Genomic DNA, 21584 nt, shown 5'->3' on the forward strand with positions numbered 1-21584 from the left:
ACTTCCATGGGTGAGAAAATGGCATTGAAACCCGTAGTCTTCAAGTTCCAAGGCATTCCAAAAAAATCAAGATTCTAGGATGACTACTCAAAGATTAAAGATATAGAATTGGGGACTACTAATTTGAGGGAATTCCTAAAGATTTGCAACAAACCTATTGAGAGGTCACAAATGGTTTTTGCTCTCCTTCATTTTGGACTGGTAGACACAGCTTCACACTCAATGTTGGTGCAATCTTCAAAGCTCGTTCTAATCCTTGCAAAACACTTGGTCCTTGAAGAAAGGGTGGTGAAGAGTGTATCTAGAGAAAATTTCCTTGATTTGCACCCAAAGAATATTGAGAAAGTATTTCATCTTCTAAGGGTAGATCAATTCATTAGGCTTACCTATGAACAAGTAGAAAGGTCGTACCGAGAACACATTGAGGAAGCCTCTAAGATCATTTAGTCCTTGTACCTGATCAAGAAGACTCCTTTGGGGAAGAAGACTAGTAAGGTTGACATGACCAGAGGGTACATGATCAAGTACATTGGCTACTCCATCATTCTTTTGAGTAGAGTTATGGGCTTTCCTATAGTTGGCCACCTGAATATCATCTTGGTGCATTTCATTGAAACAATTAGGAAAGTGGAAATGCCACTAGATTGGGCTTCTAATCTTAGTGAGAATTTGTATGAAATATTGGTGGTTTTAAAGAACAAAAGGAAGTTCTATATGAAATTGTATTTGGTGTATCTATTGGGTGCAAGAGTGAAAAAATATCTAGGGTTGTACAGAAAGGGTAGCATGTAAGATCCTAATGCATGGCCATACATTGTGTACCCATAGTTGGTAAAGAAGAAGCTCTTGGAGCAAAGTAAAGAGTACAAAATTGTGCATGATGAATTTATTTTTGCAATAATTAGATTTATAGAAGAAGAATATGCAAAGAGGTTATCAACTAATGCAATACCATAGATAACAATACTAGGAGCATACAACATTCAATTTAGAACATTCACATATCTGAGAGTAGAAGGTACCACTATGAACCTCAAGAAGCTCCCAAGGTACCCTTGTGACAGATTGGTTCTCTTAGAGATCTCTCAATAAATCTTGTCTGCCTATGATAGAGTGAGGAAACAACATAAAAAATGTTGGACTTGGCCATTGGTTATAAGACCTTTTCGGATAGATCATAGGCAAGATATCTCCTCTTTTGAGTGTGAATGGGATCAATATCCCTTGGAAGAGTACAATTCTCCATGACCATGTTTTGATAATATCAAAAGAGTACAATATTTGGTAGTGAAGACATTTCAACATGAAGAAGCCATCAAGGATCACTGGATGAATGCTACAACTAACTACGATGTCCAAATAAGGGATTATTGTAGGATGAGTTTGTACTTAGTAGCAAAGGCCCTAAAGATAAAAATTCCCTTGAAAATATGGCAACAAGATTCTAAGAAGTTGTTGGATCCTCTATTCAATAGGGATAAGATAGGTAATAGGCCTATTATGAGTGTTGAGGTTGATAGGGAGGAAAATTTAGATATCAACCATAGGGTGAGGCACATCATTAAAATGATGTAGGATTGGATCAAGAAACCATTTGAGCTTAATCCAATACTTGAAATAGTGATCTTCCACATACAAGCCCAACCAGCCAAAGGTAAAGGGAAGAAAGTCACCATCCCTACCTTGCAGCTCAATCATCGGTGAGGCCAAAAATAATCCACAAACTTGATAGGCTGGTGGGTTATTATCAAGCTTAAAAAGTTGGAGGCTGAGGTAAGAGGAAAAGAAGTTCTCCCCAGAGAGTCAAGCCAAAAGAGGGTTAAATCCTAACACCTATGCAACAAGAAAAAATTAATGTACAAGGACTAGAGGATACTGGGGCATCACAAGTCTAGGTTGATCCTCAACTACCACCAGCTATTGCACCCAGTCAAATGGAAATAGAAGTTGAGATTCAAGAGGTCTCTCCACCTCAACAAATAGAACAAGATTCCTCTTCAATGCCTAAAAATGGAAGAAAGATCAAGACTTCGATAAAGAAGAGGCAAAGGATGATCAAGAAAGTAGTCCCTATCCCATTAATCCTAGAACCTATTCCTAAGGAAGATGAAGAAGAGGATGATGAGGACAATGCACTTTTGAGTAGGAGGAATTGGCTAGCAAGAGCCATAGAATAGGAGAGGAGGAGAAGTTCTATTGCTACACCACCACCAATCTTAGAAGAACCTCTACAAACAACCACATTAGAGGATGAAATGTAACAATGGATTGATGAGCATGATGTAAAGGGCATTGATATATTGCAGATGTTAAATTTTGATTTCATGCCCATAGGAACTGAACTAATTGGGGATAAGATCAGGGATACACCAACCAATGAGCCCCAACAAGAAGATTGGACTTAGATGCCACCAAAATCACAAGGGCCTGAAGTTACACCTTCATCCCCAGTACAAGTTATAGTTGTTGTGAATAAAGGCTCTACTACTCCTTTGCCACCAGGTACAGAAGAAGAACAAGTTCAAAAGGAGTAGAAAGAAGAGCCTCAACAAGTATTGATTGATGAAGTGTATGGAGAAGGAAAAATGGTTGAATATCCTTAGTAAGCCTCCCAAGATACTGAGGTGAGAACTATGGGCTCCATCGAAATAGAGACTATAGAAGAAGAGCCATCACAAAGAGAGAAAACCCTAGAAAGGAGTGATAAGGGAAAGGGGGTAGCAGAGAAAACTCCTTCATCCTCTAAAGGCATAACTTTAGTAGAATGAGTTCCAAGATGGTTGCAAAAAGAGATGATAAGAAATAAAAAGAAATAATTCAATGTCGATGAAGAGGACATGATATAATTGATTGAGGTTCTAAGGAAACTTGAGTCCCCATAAAAAGAGGCAAGAACATTAACATTTATTAACAGTGGTCATAACAAAGATTTATTCACACAAGTGGCTATCCCTCCTCCTAATTCAAAAATAGAAGATTTGGATCCACAAGATTATCAAATCAAAGAAGTTATGTTTGGGAAGCCTACATTAGACACTATGAAATTAATGGTTACAATGGGGATGAAGGAGGTATTTATAAGTTTGGAATAGGAAGGGGTAGAACTAATCACACTTTGAAAGAAAAATGAAATCCTAAAAGGATATTTAGTTGAAGTTGTTGGTCCCTTGGATCTTGAACACCCCAAAGATACTTTGAGTGTAGCAATTGAAAGAAGAGATAGGAGAGGGGTACATTTGGATACATTTTTGAATGCTTGTCAATAGTGGTGGGAAATTTTTGAGAAGGGCATTCTCATAATCCAAGGAAATCTGAAGCTACTTCATGTTATGTAGGAGAATGTAGATAAAATCCTAAAAATTTTGAAACAAGATTTCACTCTTATGGATGAGGTACATACCTGGTAGAAAGATTGATAGGTGTTACAAGTGATAAAGGGCCATAGGTATAGAATACTTATGGATGTATATGTTGTGGAAGAGTTAGATTTTTGATGATTGGATAGAAAAGATAGCAGAAAATAATAAAGTAATGGAATCATTACATGGGGAGATCCACTGGCTCAAGGACAAAGCCCGAGAGAAAATTTTGGAAGCAAAGAAATATTATAGTGATGCATGTCTAGACATTTTCAAAGATGATGCACAGGAGAAATTGATACCAGTAGAGGTAGTAGTGCATAAATTTAGGAAGATTTTTGAAGAAGTTACTACTGATGAAGATATCCAATAGGACTTCAGGATAGAACAAACCTTACTAGAGTTGGATACTAAACTTGGGGATTTTGCTAAGACCCGTATAGAGGTAGATAACTATAGGTAGAAGGACAATGATAAGTATAATGCCTTAGATTTACTAGATGTGGAAAATATCACTGAGAAATTCAAGGGAAAACATCCAAAAATAGCTCTGGTATGAACGGGGACAAAACTCAAAAGCTAGAATTTCATTTTTGACACTTAGTAAAATTTTGCAATTTTGGACCTTTGAGGTGAATTGGTGTGCTATTGCACCAAGTGCGCTAGTGCACTTTTTGGCACAAAGTGTTGGAAGAATTTTAAAGAAGTTAAAGGTGCGCAAGTGTGCTGATGCATTTTCTTCCAAGGTGCACTTTTCCAGAGATGTGTCGATAGTTAACTACTAGTTCCCAAAATTAGAGCTTTCCATGCACTGGAAATGCATTATGACAGTAGTTTAACTCCAACAGACACCTAGTGAAGGTTGAACTTCTATTTTTGATACTTCTAGACACTTCTACATCAATTAAAGGCTCTCTTCTTCTTATTTTCTCATTATTTCTTTGTTTTATGACATGTAAAGGCTCATGCATCCAATTAATGATATAAAAAATGGATGGAGTCCTACTATGCACTAGTTAGATAATTAGTTTGTTTTATTAAATTAGAAGCATATGGCTGCATGAAGATATCTCTCACTCTCAACACAAATTTAGGAGATGATTTCTTATAAATACGAGATTGTAATATGTAATCAGGGCCACTGTTATTTTGCAATAATATATGCTTTTGGTGCTTTCATTTGGAGTGTAGTGGTTATTGCCTAAATGTCTCATATTTTTGTGAATGTATGTTCATGGAATTGTGATTGAACTAAAAGTTTATTATGTTATTTCTAGTTGTGCGATCATTTAGTTCTGGTGTTTGCTATAGTTTGATGAATTTCGCTAACGTATCTAGCTTAAGAAGAAACCACCAAATTGTGCCTGCATAATGTTTTGTCTTGCATGAGTGCACTTTCCATGGCCTTACAATTTGATAAAGAGTGAAACATCATACAGTTACTAATTTTCTCATTAACGATTGCATCTATGGAATTGCTCCTACTTTCATTGGTTACCCACTGATTTCTTTGAAAGATTAACTTGCAAATGTATTATTTCCATAGCTTATGTCCATTAGGATTTTAATTTCATGTTATTTGCTTAAAGTTTCTTGTTACCATAGCTACAATATTTTCTTTACTAACCCCTTGTTAAATTAGGAAATCATACTAGCTGCATTGTTAGATTGCATACATTAAAAATAGTAAATACAAAAATAGAGTTCTTTTGTGTGTCTTATTTTGAAGTAGTGGATAGATTTTATATCATATCCAAGATCATCTAAACTAGTAAAGGCATCCTCGTGAACAAAAAACATTTATCTTCAATTGAATGGATTCTAGTAGGTCACAAGATCACTCAAAACCTTAGAGTTGATCCACAAAGATCAACTTTTCAAAAGAGGAATTAAAAAGAATTCCTGCCATTAAGCATCATTGAAAATGACAACTCAACATCTCTCATCTGTAAAATGGGTATCATCACTGGAAAATGCTCCCATGCTCATACCTGAAGAACATAGACCCTGATGGCCATGCTCTTCCTCTCATGATAGAAAATTTGATGTATCTTGTGGAACATGTGGGCGAGCATGCACTGACCCCATTCGTATCTCTTGGGTGCCCCAAACACCATTTGCAACATCTGTCCCCATCCACAGTCTAACCCATGCTAACCTTTATTTGAAATCAAGAAGTAGCTGATAAAAATGCCCAATACTACTAATAACTTGTGAGCGGGCCCATATGTGTGTACCAGATCATCCCATGAGATGGCTCTACCCATGATCAGATCCTCCTAAAAAATGGCCCTCAGTGCCTCTATATCAATTTGTGGTACTATGTCATATACAACCCATGGTCCATGGAATAGTATGCAAAGTATCTTGTAAATGTTCTCTGAGGTGATAGTCATCTCTTCCTAGGGAAAATGGAAGGTGTTCATCTTCAAATAGAAATGCTCAACCTGTGTCGTCAAAAGGCTATGATTCACTAGCAATGTTGGGATTTGACAAAAATATGATAGTCCAAGTACATTGATATGAGCCATGTTGGCATCATCTAACTATCACAACAGACCTCCATAAGGCGGGTAATGGGATTTGAATCTGACATCAGGAAAGGTAACCTGCATGTATGAAAACAATAGGGAAATGATTAGTCTCAGATAAATGAACAAGATGAATGAAAGCACATAATATTGAAAAGAATATCAATTTTCAAACATTAAAATTTGCACTTTACACCAAAATTTTGTGCAAAAAATCATTTTCTTGTGCGAGATTGCACATCTTTGCATGAGAACACACTTTGTTGCATGAAAAGTGATAAAACTATGTGCAAAAAAGTCACCATTTTTAGGGCTTCTTGCACAAAAAATGGGCATCTTCTGTGCGAGGAAACCCATCACACTAGTCGAAGAAGTATTGGCCTAGTGCTTCTGTGTGTGAAGGATGATTGGCTTCGTGCAATGAGAGACATCCTTGTGCGGAAATTCACACATCAAATTCAAAAAATCCTAACAATGACCTAAAACTAACTTGAAATGCATGAAATTTCAAATGCAAAGTAGGATAATTGATGACTCACCAGATGTCCATACTCTATCGATCGCTTGTGTCATTAGGAGCACTTGAATTGATGTGAATGCATGAGGACGTCCATTTTTCTCCTTAGAGCTCTCTTCTTCACAAAAGACAAAAGCACAAATGATTTGCAAATGACCCTTTGGGCGCTTATATAGGTTTTGAGCTAATTTTTCAAAGTGCTCTAATTGGTTTGAAAATCACCCCCTTGGCTAATTTGGTTGCTTTGAACCCATTTTTGGGATCGAATTCGAAATTTGACACACTTAAACAACTCAAAATCACATTAAATTTTTTGGGGCTGACACAATCAAATGCTTGTGTAGTCCAATTTTTTGATACTTTGTGCATTTTGGAATCTTTTCAAATTGCATTTTCTTCAAAAATTTCAATTTTTTTGGAAAAAGTCAACTCTAGTCAACTTTGGTCAAACTTGGTCTTTTGGACCTCGAAATCACTCTAAATTGACTTCAATTTTTCTTCAAATTCTTTAGATCTATTCTAAATTCTTTTGAATGTCTAATTTCTTCAGTATCTTTTAGTATACTACTCTACAACACTATACTGGTGTATCGTCTTTCGATTTCCCTCCTAAGGGGCCAGGATGATTACATAATTAAATCTTTCAAAATTGGCTTCAACTCAATATGAATCTTATGTCCTCATCACTCAAGGCATCTCATCACTTGGGGCATCTTGTTCCTCTCTATTTGACATCTATTTCATCTATCTCACCTACTGATCAACTAATCAATCTTTTAACAATTCTTGTCAGAGTTCGATGGACAGGTATTAGGATAGTGTAACCTTGACTCTTGAGGTTCAAGCCTCATTCTGGGGATGATCCTATGACTCATGATAGGTCTTGTTATCTTTTTGATGGACCAATATTTAGGTGTTCTATCTGGACTCTGAAAGGGATTAAGCTTCATTCTGGAGATAATTCCAAAATCTTGCTAAGGATTAAGCTTCGTTCTAGAGATAATGCTAACTCTTGCTGAGAATTAAGCTTCATTTTAGGGATAATTCTAGGCTCTTACTTTCAATCACTATTCTAAAGGATAGGTATCAGGATAGTCTAACCCCTAATCCTAAAGATTGAGCCTCGTTCTGGGGATAATTCTATGAATCATGATTAATCTTATCATCTTCTAATGGAAAAGTGTCAGGATAGTCTAACCTCGACTCTTGAGGATTAAGCCTCATTCTTCGGATAATTCTATGAGTTGTGATTAATCTTGTCATCTTCTAATGAATAGGTATTGGGATAGTCTAACCCCAACTCTTGAGAGTTGAGTCTCATTCTGGGAACAATTCTATGAAGTTTGACAATCTTTGTCTTATCAATTTTTGTATCTAGGTGTTCTATCTAGATTCCCTAAGGTTAAGCTTCATTTTGGAGATAACCTTAAAAATCTTATCAACTTTGGTATCTAGGTGATCTATCTGGATTCCCTATGGTTAAGATTTGTTTTGGAGATAAACTTAAAAAGCTTATCAATTGGTCTCCATATCATCAATTTTGGAACTAGTCTCATTTCTTGATCTATGCTTCATACTTTTGATTTCTTTGAATCGAATGTGCTCCTTGCACATTCATTCAAAGTGGGGCAAATTTAATATCCCAAAATTGGCACATTTCCATGCTAAACCAATTTTGGTCTATTTAATCAATCCTAAGTCCTATTTTACTAGGCAATTCTGATTCTGATACTCACTACTTGACCTATGTGTCAAATTTAGAAAATCCTAATCTGCATTAACCATGCTCTTTATTTAATTCTTAAGTATTGACTCAAATTAGCTACATTAAACCTATTAATTAAGTTTAATTTAATTATAAGTGTTTATACTTTAATTAAATTAAAATTACTTCTTTAGCTAATGTACAAAGGAATTGAATGTATTTAATTTAATAAGACAACGTCCTCATTTTAATTATTGAGTTTAATTATTCAATCAATTAAGATTATGCATTTATGAGGTCATATTCTATTTTATTAAATTAAATATCTTCTCCAAAATCTTCTCTTCAGTTTAGAAATGGAAATTCTGAGTGAACTAGAACTTGAAATGGAATTAACTTGGTTAACTCTTTCTCATGCTTAGAAGAGAATCAGTTAACTTCATCTACACAAGGAATTTTCTATTCTAACTAAATATTATTTTGGATCTTGACCGTTCATTCCAATTGATCTCAACCATCAATCAATTCTGGGATTCTATTTAAGGAGCCTTTAGTTCCTCTTTACAGAGGTTGAATTGATTTTGCATCGAACATATGCTGAAATATCTATCTATTTGCTCATACATTCATAGCTTAAATTTCTTGCATTATAATATCATCTTAGTGTTAAAATGAATACATATAGTATAGTTTTCTTTCCTTTATTCATAGATTAATTGTATCTCATCTAGTATAACATTGCATTCTCATATAATTTAATCAAATCCTTTGTACTAGAAGCTAGCTCCTTGTTTTGAGAGCAACAACATAATCCATCTAGTTAGGAGGCAACATATTGATTTTCCAAATTATTTTGGATGAACAACTCAATGTTCATTCTGGAATAGTTTTGCATATAATGACCATGTTAAAGTGAGTGTGAAGATCGAGGCCCACATTTCTTGCATAGACCCAACGCAAGAAGGTTCTACCATGTGGCATGAATCTATTGGTTGGTACATTCCCAAATGCATAGTGGAGGAGGCAGCATGTGATTTCATGATTTCATGGAAGCAAGAAAAGCCACTCTCTGAAATAGCAAAAATGATTAACATGCAATGTTAACCCCTATAGATACACATGTTAACCCGCAACTTAGCCAATGAAGGAAAATGAGCAAACTTAGTCAAAGAAAAAATTGAACTAGCTCGACCAATGAAGGAACTAAGTGTTAGGTTTAAACCTTAGATAGAAATAATAATTACTTGCAAATATAAACAATATTAGAAAATAATAGATCACACAGAAAAGAACACAAGATGCCAAGATTTAACATGGTTCACCCAAACCCTAAGCTACCTCCACCAAACAACAAGTCCACTATTGTTACAATCTAGTGATTACAACCTGATTACAATCCTTAATCCCTTACAGCTCAATACTACTGCAAGAGCCAATTTTCACATCACCTTATGGAACAATCCCTAATCCTAAGCCCTTTTATACACTTATTTTTTTCACTTTAGGGTTAAAATTAGTTACAACATGTCGGCCATACAATGGTGAATATAAACAATAGCCAATTGGTGAATAGTAGCCCAAAATTTTGTGCCATTGGAAAATGGCAAATAATAGCCAAAAATTTGTGCCATTTGGGAATAGTAGCCCATTTTTTTTGGGTACTATATACATTACTTTCTTGATCAGTCACCACAAACTAACAATCTCTCACTTGGGTACTGATCATACCCCACACAATATAACAATCTCCCACTTGGAGACTGATCTTGTAGCAATATCACTACCACATGAGGCTCCCACTGGATCAAACCACCTTAGAAATTGCTATTATTTTATTTAGGTTTAGTCTAGAAGACCAACTAAAGCTGAAGAGGAATTCAGCTTCTCCCTTGTCACTACTTTTATAAACATATCTACTGGATTTTCATTTGTATGTATCTTGTCTATCTTTAACTATACATCATACAAAATAGATTGAATGGAATGGTACCACAATTGTATATTTTTTGTCTTTGAATGTAGAATAGAATTCTTCGCAAGATGAATGAAACTTTGGCAATCTATAAAAAAAAAATTATCCCTCTAAAGGTGTCCTTCTAAGAAGAATTGAAGCCATATCATTTCCTTGGCTACCTTTGTAGCAACAACATACTTTTCCTATGTAGTGGATAAAGTATTAACCTTCTATAACCTAGAAACCCAACTCATGACTACCCCACCAACAATAAATACATAACCTATAGTACTCTTTCTGGTATCAATATCCCCTTCCAAATATGACTCAACATAGCCCTGTAAGTTAGTAGCAGAGCCCCCAAAGTGTAAACACTTACTAGATGTTCCTCTCAAATATCTAAGAATCCATTGGATTGCACTCCAATGCTCAATCCTAGGATGACTTATATACTTGCTAATGACTCCCACTGCATGTGCCATATCTGGCCTTGTATAGACCATAGCATATATCAAGCTTTCTATTGCTGAAGCATATGGTACCTTGGACATATTATCCTCCTCTTCTTGTGTCTTGGGACACATCTCTTTAGTAAACTTCAAATGACTAGGTAAAGGTGTGTTGGCAGCTTTAGCATTCTCCATAGAGAAGTTTTGCAACACCTTCTCAACATAATTAGCCTGAGACAACATCAATTTCCCATTCTTCCTATCTCTACAATCTTCATACTAAGGATTTGTTTTTCTACCCCCAAATTCTTCATAGAAAATGCATGTGCTAACTAGCATTTTAGCCCCTTAATATGATCCATGTTAGACCCAACTATAATCATATCATCAACATATAAACATAAAATAATGTATTTGTCATCATCCAACCTCTTAAAATAAACACAATGATATGAATGGCACCTATTGTATGCATGGTCATGCATAAAATTGTCAAATTTTAGATACCATTGCCAAGGTGCTTACTTCAAGCCATATACACTTTTCTTCAATTTGCACACTAAGTTCTCCTTACCTTTGACCTCAAATCCTTGTAGCTGAGCCATATATATCTCTTCATCCAAGTCACCATGAAAGAAGGTTCTTTTAACATCAAGCTACTCCAAATGCAAATCTGCAGTAGCCATAATACTTAAAATAGTGTAAACAAAAGTCATTTTAACAATAAGAGAGATGCCTTTTTTTGCATAAATCCTTTTACAACTAACCTGGCTTTAAATATTTTCTTACCTCCATCCTTTCTTTCCACCTATAAACCCACTTATTCTGTAAAGCCCTTTTACCTACAAGCAATTTGCATAAATCTCAAGTCTTATTTTTAAGAAAAGAGTCCATTTCGTCTTTCATTGTAGACTCCCACTAAATTTTAGTCTATACTTGGACAACTTCATCATAACATTTAGGTTCACTAGCATCTGTTAGTAAAATAGAATACAAAAAGGGAGAAAATATTTCTAGAGGTCTAATTAGCCTTGTTGACCATCTAACATTCATTGGTGTGTGTGATATTTTTTGTTGCATTTGTTGTACATAATGAGGAATTGTTGGAACATCATCTTTTGGAGTATCATACAACACTACATAATCATCTTCTTTCTTCTCATGTTGCTGCAACAGATCTCTATACGACACTTTTTAATTGAATATGACATCCCTACTTCTTACAATTTTATGATTTTCAAAATCCCAAAGCCTATAACCAAATCATTAATGCCATATCCAACAAATACACATTTCTTTAACTTAGCTTCCAGCTTGGTTCTATTTTCAAAATCTATATGAGCAAATGCTTCACAATTGAAGGTTTTGAGAAAATAATAACTAACCTTCTTACCAATTCATGCTTCCTCTGGAATACCACAAAAAAAGGGGTAGAGGGACCTTTATTAATCAAATATATAGTAGTATTGATAGCCTCCACCCACATGTGTAAGGGCAACCCAACATGCAACCTCATGCTCCTTGCATGCTCCATTATAGTCCTATTCATGTGTTCAACCACTCCATTTTCTTACAGAGTGCTTGGAATAGTTTTCTATCTACAAATACCATTAGTGGAGAAATAATCTTCAAATTCATGACTACAATACTCACCACCATTATCATATATGAGAGATTTTAATTTCTTACCACTCTCACTTTCAACCAAGCATTTCCATTTCTTGAAAGTTTGAAATACATCAAATTTCTGTCTATGGAAATAAATCCATACTTTACTAGTTGCATCATCAATAAATGTAACATAATAATGAGAGCCACCAAAGGAAGATACCCGAGCCAGTCCCCATACATCGGTATGCACAAGCTCTAATTTCTTCTTTTTAATTTTCCTTCCTAGTCTTCTAATGCATGCACAAAACTCACTTTTTTTTTTTCCATATACACAACTTTCAAATAAATCCATTTTAACACATTTCAGACCTGGTAAAACTTTCTTTGAATGAAGTTCTTTTATACCTTTTTCACTCATGTTCCTAAGTTTGTAGTGCCATAGTGCTATATCAAAATCTACAATTGCTATTTGTTCTCTTTGCTCAACTACAACAACTGTTCCTAAATATTCATATTTCTTTGAAACAATTAAAGTAGAATGAACAATATGACCTGTACAAAGATATAAGGTGCCTACTTTTACACTTTTTGCTACTTTAAGGGAACCTTTTGAAACCTTCTAGTTTTTATCATTAAAAGTAACTACACAACCCTCATCATTGAGTTGCCCTGCTGAAATTAAATTCCTACTCAGCCTTGGAACATGTCTTACCTCATGTAGTAGCCAATGATTCTCATGTTGCAACTTAATCTTAACTTTTCCCTTTCCAACAATTTAACATGGTTCATTATTCCCCAAATAAACAAGTCCAAAATCCCCTTGGACATAATCAATGAAATAATCTCTATGAGGTGTATCATTAAATGAAGCACCAGAATGTAAAACTCGTGAATCATCAACACTTTCTAAAGACAGAAGCAAAGCATTCTCTTCAAATTTGTTACTTAGTACATTTTCCTCCTTTTCTCCATCTAGTTTAACTCCATTTTTTTTTCAAGTCCAACAATCTTTCCTTTTATGCCCTAGTTTCCCATAATACTAGTAGTTGTTCAATCCTCTTGATTGAGACCTCCTCCCCTTTGACTTTCCTCTTGATTTCCCATGATTTCTAGAATTACTTCCTCTCTTAGTTGTTCTACCTCTGCTTTGTGCATTTAAAGCACTTCCTGATGTAGATCAACCTAAGGATTTCCTATGAGTTTCCTCACTCAAAATAACATAGATCACATTAACATATTTTAGGGTACTAGATCTAGGAACATAATTACTCACAGCCATTACCAAGCCATTCCAGCTTTCAAGAAAAGAACACAAAATCAAGAGAGCCCTACTTTCTTCATCAAAATTGATACCCACAGAAGATAACTGACTAGTAATAGTATCAAGCTCATTTAAATGATCTTCAAGCTCAATCCAACTTCTATCATTTTCATATTAAATAAACACTTCATGAGAAATATCTTGTTTGAAGCAAAGGGCTTTTCATAAAGTTTCAATAGGGTTTGCATTAACTCTTCTGTCATCTTCACTTTTGTAATATTAAATGCCACTGATGGTACCAGACATAATCGAATGCTTCCAAGTACCTTTCTATCTAAAAGATCCCATTCATCATTTGACATAGGCCCCTGATTCTTGGTTTTTCCTTCTAACAGCTTCCATAAATCCTTCTGATAAAGATAATCTTCTAGTTGCATCTTCCATAACTGAAAATTTTGATCATTAAACTTTTCAACCCTCAACTTGCCCTCATCTACCATTGCTTCCACTCAACTATGAGACTTTCCTATAGAGGATAATTAAAAAAACACAACCTCGCTCTGATACCACTTGTTAGGTTTAAACCTCAGACATAAATAACAATTACATGCAAATATAAAAGAACACAAGACACCAAGATTTAACATGGTTCACCCAAACCCTGGGCTACGTCCACCAAACAAAAAGTTTAATATTATTACGATCTAGTTATTATAACCTGATTACAATCCATAATCCCTTATAGCTTAATAATGCCACAAGAACAAATTTTCACATCACCTTATGGAATAATTCCTAACCCTAAGCCCTTTTATACAAGTATTTTTCCCTCTTTAGGGTTAAAATTTGTTACAACATGTTGCCATACATTGGAAAATATAAACAATAGCTAATTGGCAAATAATAGCCCAAAATTTTGTGCCATTTGCAAATGGCGAATAGTAGCCCACAATTTTGTGTCATTGGTGAATAATAGCCCAAAATTTTTGTATAGTATTATCCTAATCAGTCACTACAAACTAACATTGAGCCAAATTGGTCCATGAAGAGACTGAGTCAAAACAAAATTTTAACCCCAACCAAATCACATGTTAACCCACAACAAAGAAAATAACCCATTAAAGGTCTCTCAAATTGGTTATCAATAATCAATTGAATGGAGGAAAAAATAGCTTGAAGAGACTTATCATCATGCGATTCAAGAAAATATTGAATGAAAGGTATTAGAAATATTAAACACCTCTTAGGCCTCAAAAGGATAGATGGGTACACATGCATTAAATGCACCTATAGGGCTCAAATCAACTCAAAAGTTTTAAATGGTACTCAAAATAGAAACACAATTTTGAGTCCCAATAGTGGCTCTGTCCAGGGATGCATGTCCCTTGTGGGTATGGCAAGGATTCATAATTACTAGAAGAAGAAAACCACACACTTGACAACAAAAACTTATCTTGGACAACTTATTAAAAGCAAGGAACTCTACTCCTAAACTATACAAACGATGGCCCCAGACCACCAAAACTTATCAAAAATTCTTACCTCTATCATATATCTAATTTTCATCTCCACTTTTAGGAGGTAAGCTGAAAACATCTTTTCCATTAGTTTCACCAACATAATCAACATATTTTGTTAGATCATTTGGAAAAACAAAATAACTTCCTTCATTCTCATAGTGCATATATAAGTCAACATCTACTTCTACATCATGCTCGCTATGATAAAATGAATCAACATGCCCCTATAAACTATCATCAAACTAAAAAGCATCATGAACATATGACAAATGCATGCTTTCAACTGGAAACATGAAGGCTTCATATTCCACTTCATCTATAAAGCTGCATATGTCAAGAGATTGCAACTCACCTTGTGTAACCAGATGTGAAGAACATAAAAAATCTGATTCCTCATTATTTTCTATCTAGTTACTCATCCAATTAGATTTATCATTCACTAAAGCTCCTTCACACTCAAACAAGTGATTAGTCACCATGTATGAAAACTTATCCTGAAAGTGCTGATCTAAAATATGTTGATCACAATCATTACCTTTATCTAAAAAACTATTAGAGTGAATCTTGAACTTATCACTTCAAGATTTATCAGCATATAAAAGAAATTTATAATTAGATTTACAACACTCACTATTTTCCTTCTCATCACATGAAATATCAAAATAGATTGCAACACTATTACCACCATGAGAAAAATTTGAAATAGCTTCAAACTTCCCTTCACTAACATCCCCCGCATCCAACAAGTCATCATGTACAAAGACATTTGAGGTGCTATCATATAAACCTCCAAAATTTGTCAAAGATTGTTCTAATTTTGTATCTCTTTCCACATCAAACCTTGGGGAAGTGACTTGACTAAATGAAGAAATCTCATGAGATAAAAAATGAGCATCCTTAGAAACACTTAAATATTTTTCCAAATCACAAGCCAAAAAAGCTGAAATCTCATCAAGGCTTAAGAAGATTGCCTCACAAATCTTCTCCTAGCTATGATTATTATCTGAATGACACGAAGAACTCATAGCATCATAAACATTAGTATAGCAATATGAAACATCAGAATCATTACAACATTCATTCTCATCACAACAAGAACTACCTCCACTACTATTATACAATTCTTCAACTTCATATTCACTGTAAAAATGTTCATTTTCACTTTCATATCCATCTTCCTCATGCTAACTACAATCATTTGATTCATTATCATTTGAATCCATCTTTTCACACTCGAAAGATATATTACCATTTTATATGGATTCATTACATTAATTACTACCTTGACTTTCAACATATGTACATCATCATTAAAAGATACAACATGAACTCTATAATAATCACTTTCCATCTCCTTAATGAATCTTCTAGCTTGAAAAAGCTCTTGTAATCTTAGAGGTGCTGGCCAAAAAATTGAATTAGGCACACCGATATCTAGAGAAACACTAGGCAAGGAAGATTCCTTAGGTCTTGAATAAAAAGGAATCTTGCTAATTACTTATTTAAGCTTTGGATAACATTGTTCAACATTTAGACCTTGAGTATTTCCTACTTCAGTTCTTATGATACTAACAATCCTAATATAGATATGTTTATTCAACATAGTAATGTCGTTAATCGCAGTTTCCAAACTTTCAAAACTTGGTAAACTGATCTCAGATCTGAGGTTTGACTCCATCTTGAAACAAAAACTCTATCTCTTTCTCCTAGTGCTGAAAATCACTGAATAGAGACAACCATTTCTAACATTTGACTTCCATGAAAGAGAAATATGAAAATAAAAAATATGTCAAATGATGATGCAAAAACTTTCCTTTGCTAATTTGGCATAGGTGTAAACTAAAAACTCTTTCACACCATTAATGAAAACCATTAGAGTTGTCACCTTCTTGAAGAGTATAAATAAATCATAGCTATGATTCACTTTCTAACATTCAAATTTCTTATAATGGTAGAAGCAACAAAACTCAAAACTCAAGAATAGAGAACCTCTTTTCCAAGAACTACTATCAAAAGATTTAGATTTACCCATACAAAATGAAAGTCCTTTAGAATTTTATAATATGAAATCAAATAGAAACACTGGTACAGAGATGCAAAGTCACCACTCACACATATGAGAAATAAAACATAATTTCTCACTTGACAAAATTTGAACTAGACCTTCAATTGTAGTAAACATGCATATTGTCAAACCACTTTTTTAGATTTACAAACTTGAAAATGAGAACAACCTTGTTATTCATTCTTGACTCTAAATATTACAACACATTGAAATAAAACCAAGCTAAATTGATTGATAATGGAAACATTAGTAACACTACAATTTTCATTCAACCATCAAAGATACTGTAGTCCTAGATAAATCATTACTGGGAGATAGGACCAAAATATTAAATTTACACTAGAGATTCTTGTCCTTTTAACAAGGTTTATTTGCCATCATTTCCCCAATAGATTCACCATTTTGTTGGTGTTTTAAAATATTATGCTTCAAATTATCCCAATGAGAATAGGATACATCTAGGGGTAGCTACTTCCCATCTACAACATACCCTTTTAGACATCAAGCCAACTATAAGGCTAGAATCTTCTTCTACTTCAGGCTTTGCAAAACCTAGGTGAGTATACCTATAGATTCTTCATATGGTACTAGTTGTTCAAAAGAATACATTGAATCTAAACAAAGAAGATAAAACCCTTATTTCTCCTATTCCCATGTAATTACAAAGATGTGCAGTAGAAAATTGCAAATCCTACGAAATCCACAAGCTAAGTGAGGAAATTCTATTTAGCTCTTCAATGTGAAAGGGAAAATATTTTGAATAATATCACAACCCAAATATGCAATAGAAAACACATGCAATCTCCTAGCTGATTAGTCCCTTATCCATTAGGCATATGCTAAGTCAAAACATACACATGGATACCTGAGATATACTCATATATTCAGGTATCTGATCTATCCATTCACCTTGTAAATAGACATCTATCTTCATAAAAACTCTCATACTTATTGTGATATTCTCCTGGTGAAACTTGCAACCCTATCAAGGTAAATATGCATTTACTTGGCTCTTTGTTCTAATAACAAACCTATCTAGACACCCAACCTTAAGGGATTGCAAATGGGTTTAAGCTCTTTGTTCTTAAATAGAAAACATTGCAGACAAGAGAGGAAGGAGACAAGAATTAGAATGAAACTAAGAAAATGAAGCTTTGTATTAATCTCCTTGAAACTAATACATCATGTTATATGCGAAAACTTAGAATATACACAAAAAATGACTGTATAATCTATTTTAATGTAAAAATTACAACTGCTATTCGTAATAGAGAGAAATGCTAAAGAAAATGGTATCACAATCATGATAGAAATTTAAACCTAATTGGAACCATCTTTGTGGTATCAGAATAGTGAAAAAACATCCAAGAAACTAGAACCTTATGGTCTCATAGTAAAAATTGGAACCCTATGGTTTCACAATAAAAATTGGAATCCTATGGTCTCATAGTAAAACCTAGAATCCTAAAGAAAGAGAAGAGAAGAGAATATAAAGACTGGAAGCAATCCTAGATTAGATTAGATGTTGACATTTGTCCACTTGAAAAGCTTCCATTTGTTGATGCAAAACTTCTCTCTACCTTCTTTCTGTAACTAAAAATTAGATCTTTTCCTTGTTGCTAAAGAATGCTTGAAAATATCTTCAGAATGATGGAGAATGCAACTGAAAAAGATACTAGATCTGATATTAAAACAAGGGCAAAAACACACTCCAAAATGACTTTAGAGGAAAAAGAAGCTTCTTAGAAGTATTTTCCTCCAAATGTGGAGGCAAAAAACTCCAATGTTTTCTCTCTAATCGAATTTGATGCTTCATCATGAAAATTTCTTATTTTGCTGAGAATGTCTCCATTTTAAAAATATTCTTGTGGCTCTTACCACCAAAAACTTGTGCATTTTTTGACTACAGATCTAGAAAGCTCATCTCCTCCTAATTCCAACGATATATTACACTATGCATTTTTGATAAAAATTCCCCCTCTAGTGTGCATTTGAAGATTCAAGCTCCGATCCATGAATAGACCATTTATAAGTTGAAAGTATTTAACCTTTTAATAAAGATTAAATTTTACATTATATCCCAAATTTATTTAAAAAAATTCAAATCTTTAAAATACACGTAGGATGAAGATATTTCAATATTTGATTTTATCACTTTACCTTGTTTCTCACCAATCCCCGGGTGCCACTTGTCAGTTCTCCGTGTGGGATAAAAAGATCTCTACTAAAAAAAGTGGGATGGGATAACATGCAATGTTAACCTGCCACAAAAATGCAGACTTGACTTGTGTGGAATAAATTTGATTTGCCCCCAATAAGATGAGCCATCGATGTAGATCTTCATTTTGAAATAGATAGCCCAGATGCTACAAGAAAACTCCTCAATAGAAGAATAAATAAAAATTCCAGCTCCAATATCTCTTTATGTCAAACATACAGCTGAGATGCACTTTAAAATTCTCCCAATAAGCACCCAAATCTAATGGCCATCGCATACTCACTAGAGACCCAAGAAATGATGTGAAAATACAAGAACCACTCAATTAATAGTATCCCAACACAAGAAGGATCTACCACATGGAATTAATTTTTTGGTTGGTGCATTCCCAAATGCATGGTGGAGGAGGCAACATGTGATTTCACAATTTTGGAAAAGCAAGAAAAGTTACTGTCTAAAATAATGAAAATGGTTAACATGAAATGTTAACCCCTATAGATGCGCATCTTAACCCTCAATTCAGCCAATGAAGGAAAATAAGCCAACTCAATCAAAGAACAAATTGAACTAGCTCAGAAAATGAAGGAACTAAGCCAACTCAGTCGATGAAGAGATCGAGTTAACAGGAAATTTTAACCCCAACCAAATCACATGTTAACCCACAACAAAGAAAATAACCCATTGAAGGTCTCTCAGATCGGTTATCAATAATGGGTTGAATGGTGGGAAAAATGGCTAGAAGAGACTTATCATCATGGGATGCAAGCATATATTGAATGCAAGGTATTAGAAATATTAAACACCTCTTAGGCCTCAAAAGGACAGCTGGGTACACATGCATTAAATGTGCTTATAAGGCTCAAATCAACTCAAAAGTTTGAAATGGTACTCAAAATAGAAACACAATTTTGAGTCCCAACAATGAATTTGTAAAATCAATAACTATTAAGAAATTATTGTGGCAACACTATAGAGAAGATCCTTTGAGAAGAGTTGAATAAAAGAGGAAGCAGAAACCATATGTTGACCTTGATGATTTGGATCAAGAGGTAAAAAGTGAAATGATGATTATGTTTGATAAAATAACTCTAGAAGAAGGGAGATAGATAGTTAAGAAAACAAGATTCCAACTAGCACCTAATCTCAAAATTAATAATGCCATTGCATTCAATTTTATCATGAAAAACATGAGACTAAAAAGACCACATTTAAAGGGGTTAGAAGATATATCAAGTGGCACATACTATAGTAAAGATTTAGTTTCCTTAGAAACATGGAATCTTATTGCATCTGGATCAGATAGAGGAGATGAAGTAGGTACTAGAGCCAAAGGAAATATCATTCTACAAAGGGTGAAGGATGCTAAGCTTTCTGATTCAACCATGAGTTTGCAAGTGAAAGTTACTTATCTTGATGATGTTGCCCTTGACAAAGAAAAAGTATATGAATATTTACAAGAGAAATACGTACATGTCTTTTCTACTTATGAGAAAAGGGAAAAATAGACAATTTAGATGAAAAATAAAATAAAATTGTTAGAAGGGAGAATATTTGAGTTAAAAGCTATCAAAGTCCCTACTATTGTTGAGCCATCTACTAGGAATCAGAAAGAGCCATCCAGATAGTTGAGTATCGTACCATTTTCTCAACAAGTTTAGTTACAAAAAAATAAAATTAAAAGAAGCAAAAATGATGTTGCATTAATAAAATAAGTGGTAGATTTGAAGATGTAGTTAGAAGTAGTCAAGAAAAACATGATCATGATAGAGAAATCATTATGAAAACTATGTTAGTGATGCTACATGAGAAGAAACACATAATTATTTAATCTCTATGAAGCATGTAAGATATTATACTTGGAAATCAACAAGATGGAAGATGATAGAAAATTGGTTAAGCCCATCTTTTAGAAATGGATTACTCGAGTACAAAAAATGAAGAAGGTGGAACTATGTGTAAGGATAGATCTTAATGCTTCCCAAAATGCTATGCCAACTATAAAAATTGTCAAATTTTAAAAAAGTTTCTCAATTTTGCTAGAACATATTGAAAATAGATTGATGGATTTTAAGGATGCCATAGAAAACTACAAGGACACCTTGGTCCCACCATTCTTAGAGATGAATATGAATACAAAAAAATTTAACACTTGGAAATCAGAGGCTATTACTAAGGTAGGTAATATTGTGAAATTTATAGCAAAGGATATAAACATGACACTTTTCCAAGAATGTGTATCCAAGTTGGTGAATTCTAGCCCCTTTTATGAGAATTTTGAGGAGGTTACTCAAGGTACAGTAAAGTACAATTCCTACAGACAGGTGGCATATCAGGTCCTCGATCATGTATGGCCAATAGATGAAGAATATCATTAATGGGTAAAGAAATATGATC

The sequence above is a fragment of the Cupressus sempervirens genome, chromosome 7 (assembly GCF_028749045.1).
Source record: "Cupressus sempervirens isolate cs-2001-9-10 chromosome 7, ASM2874904v1, whole genome shotgun sequence".
NCBI lineage: Eukaryota > Viridiplantae > Streptophyta > Pinopsida > Cupressales > Cupressaceae > Cupressus > Cupressus sempervirens.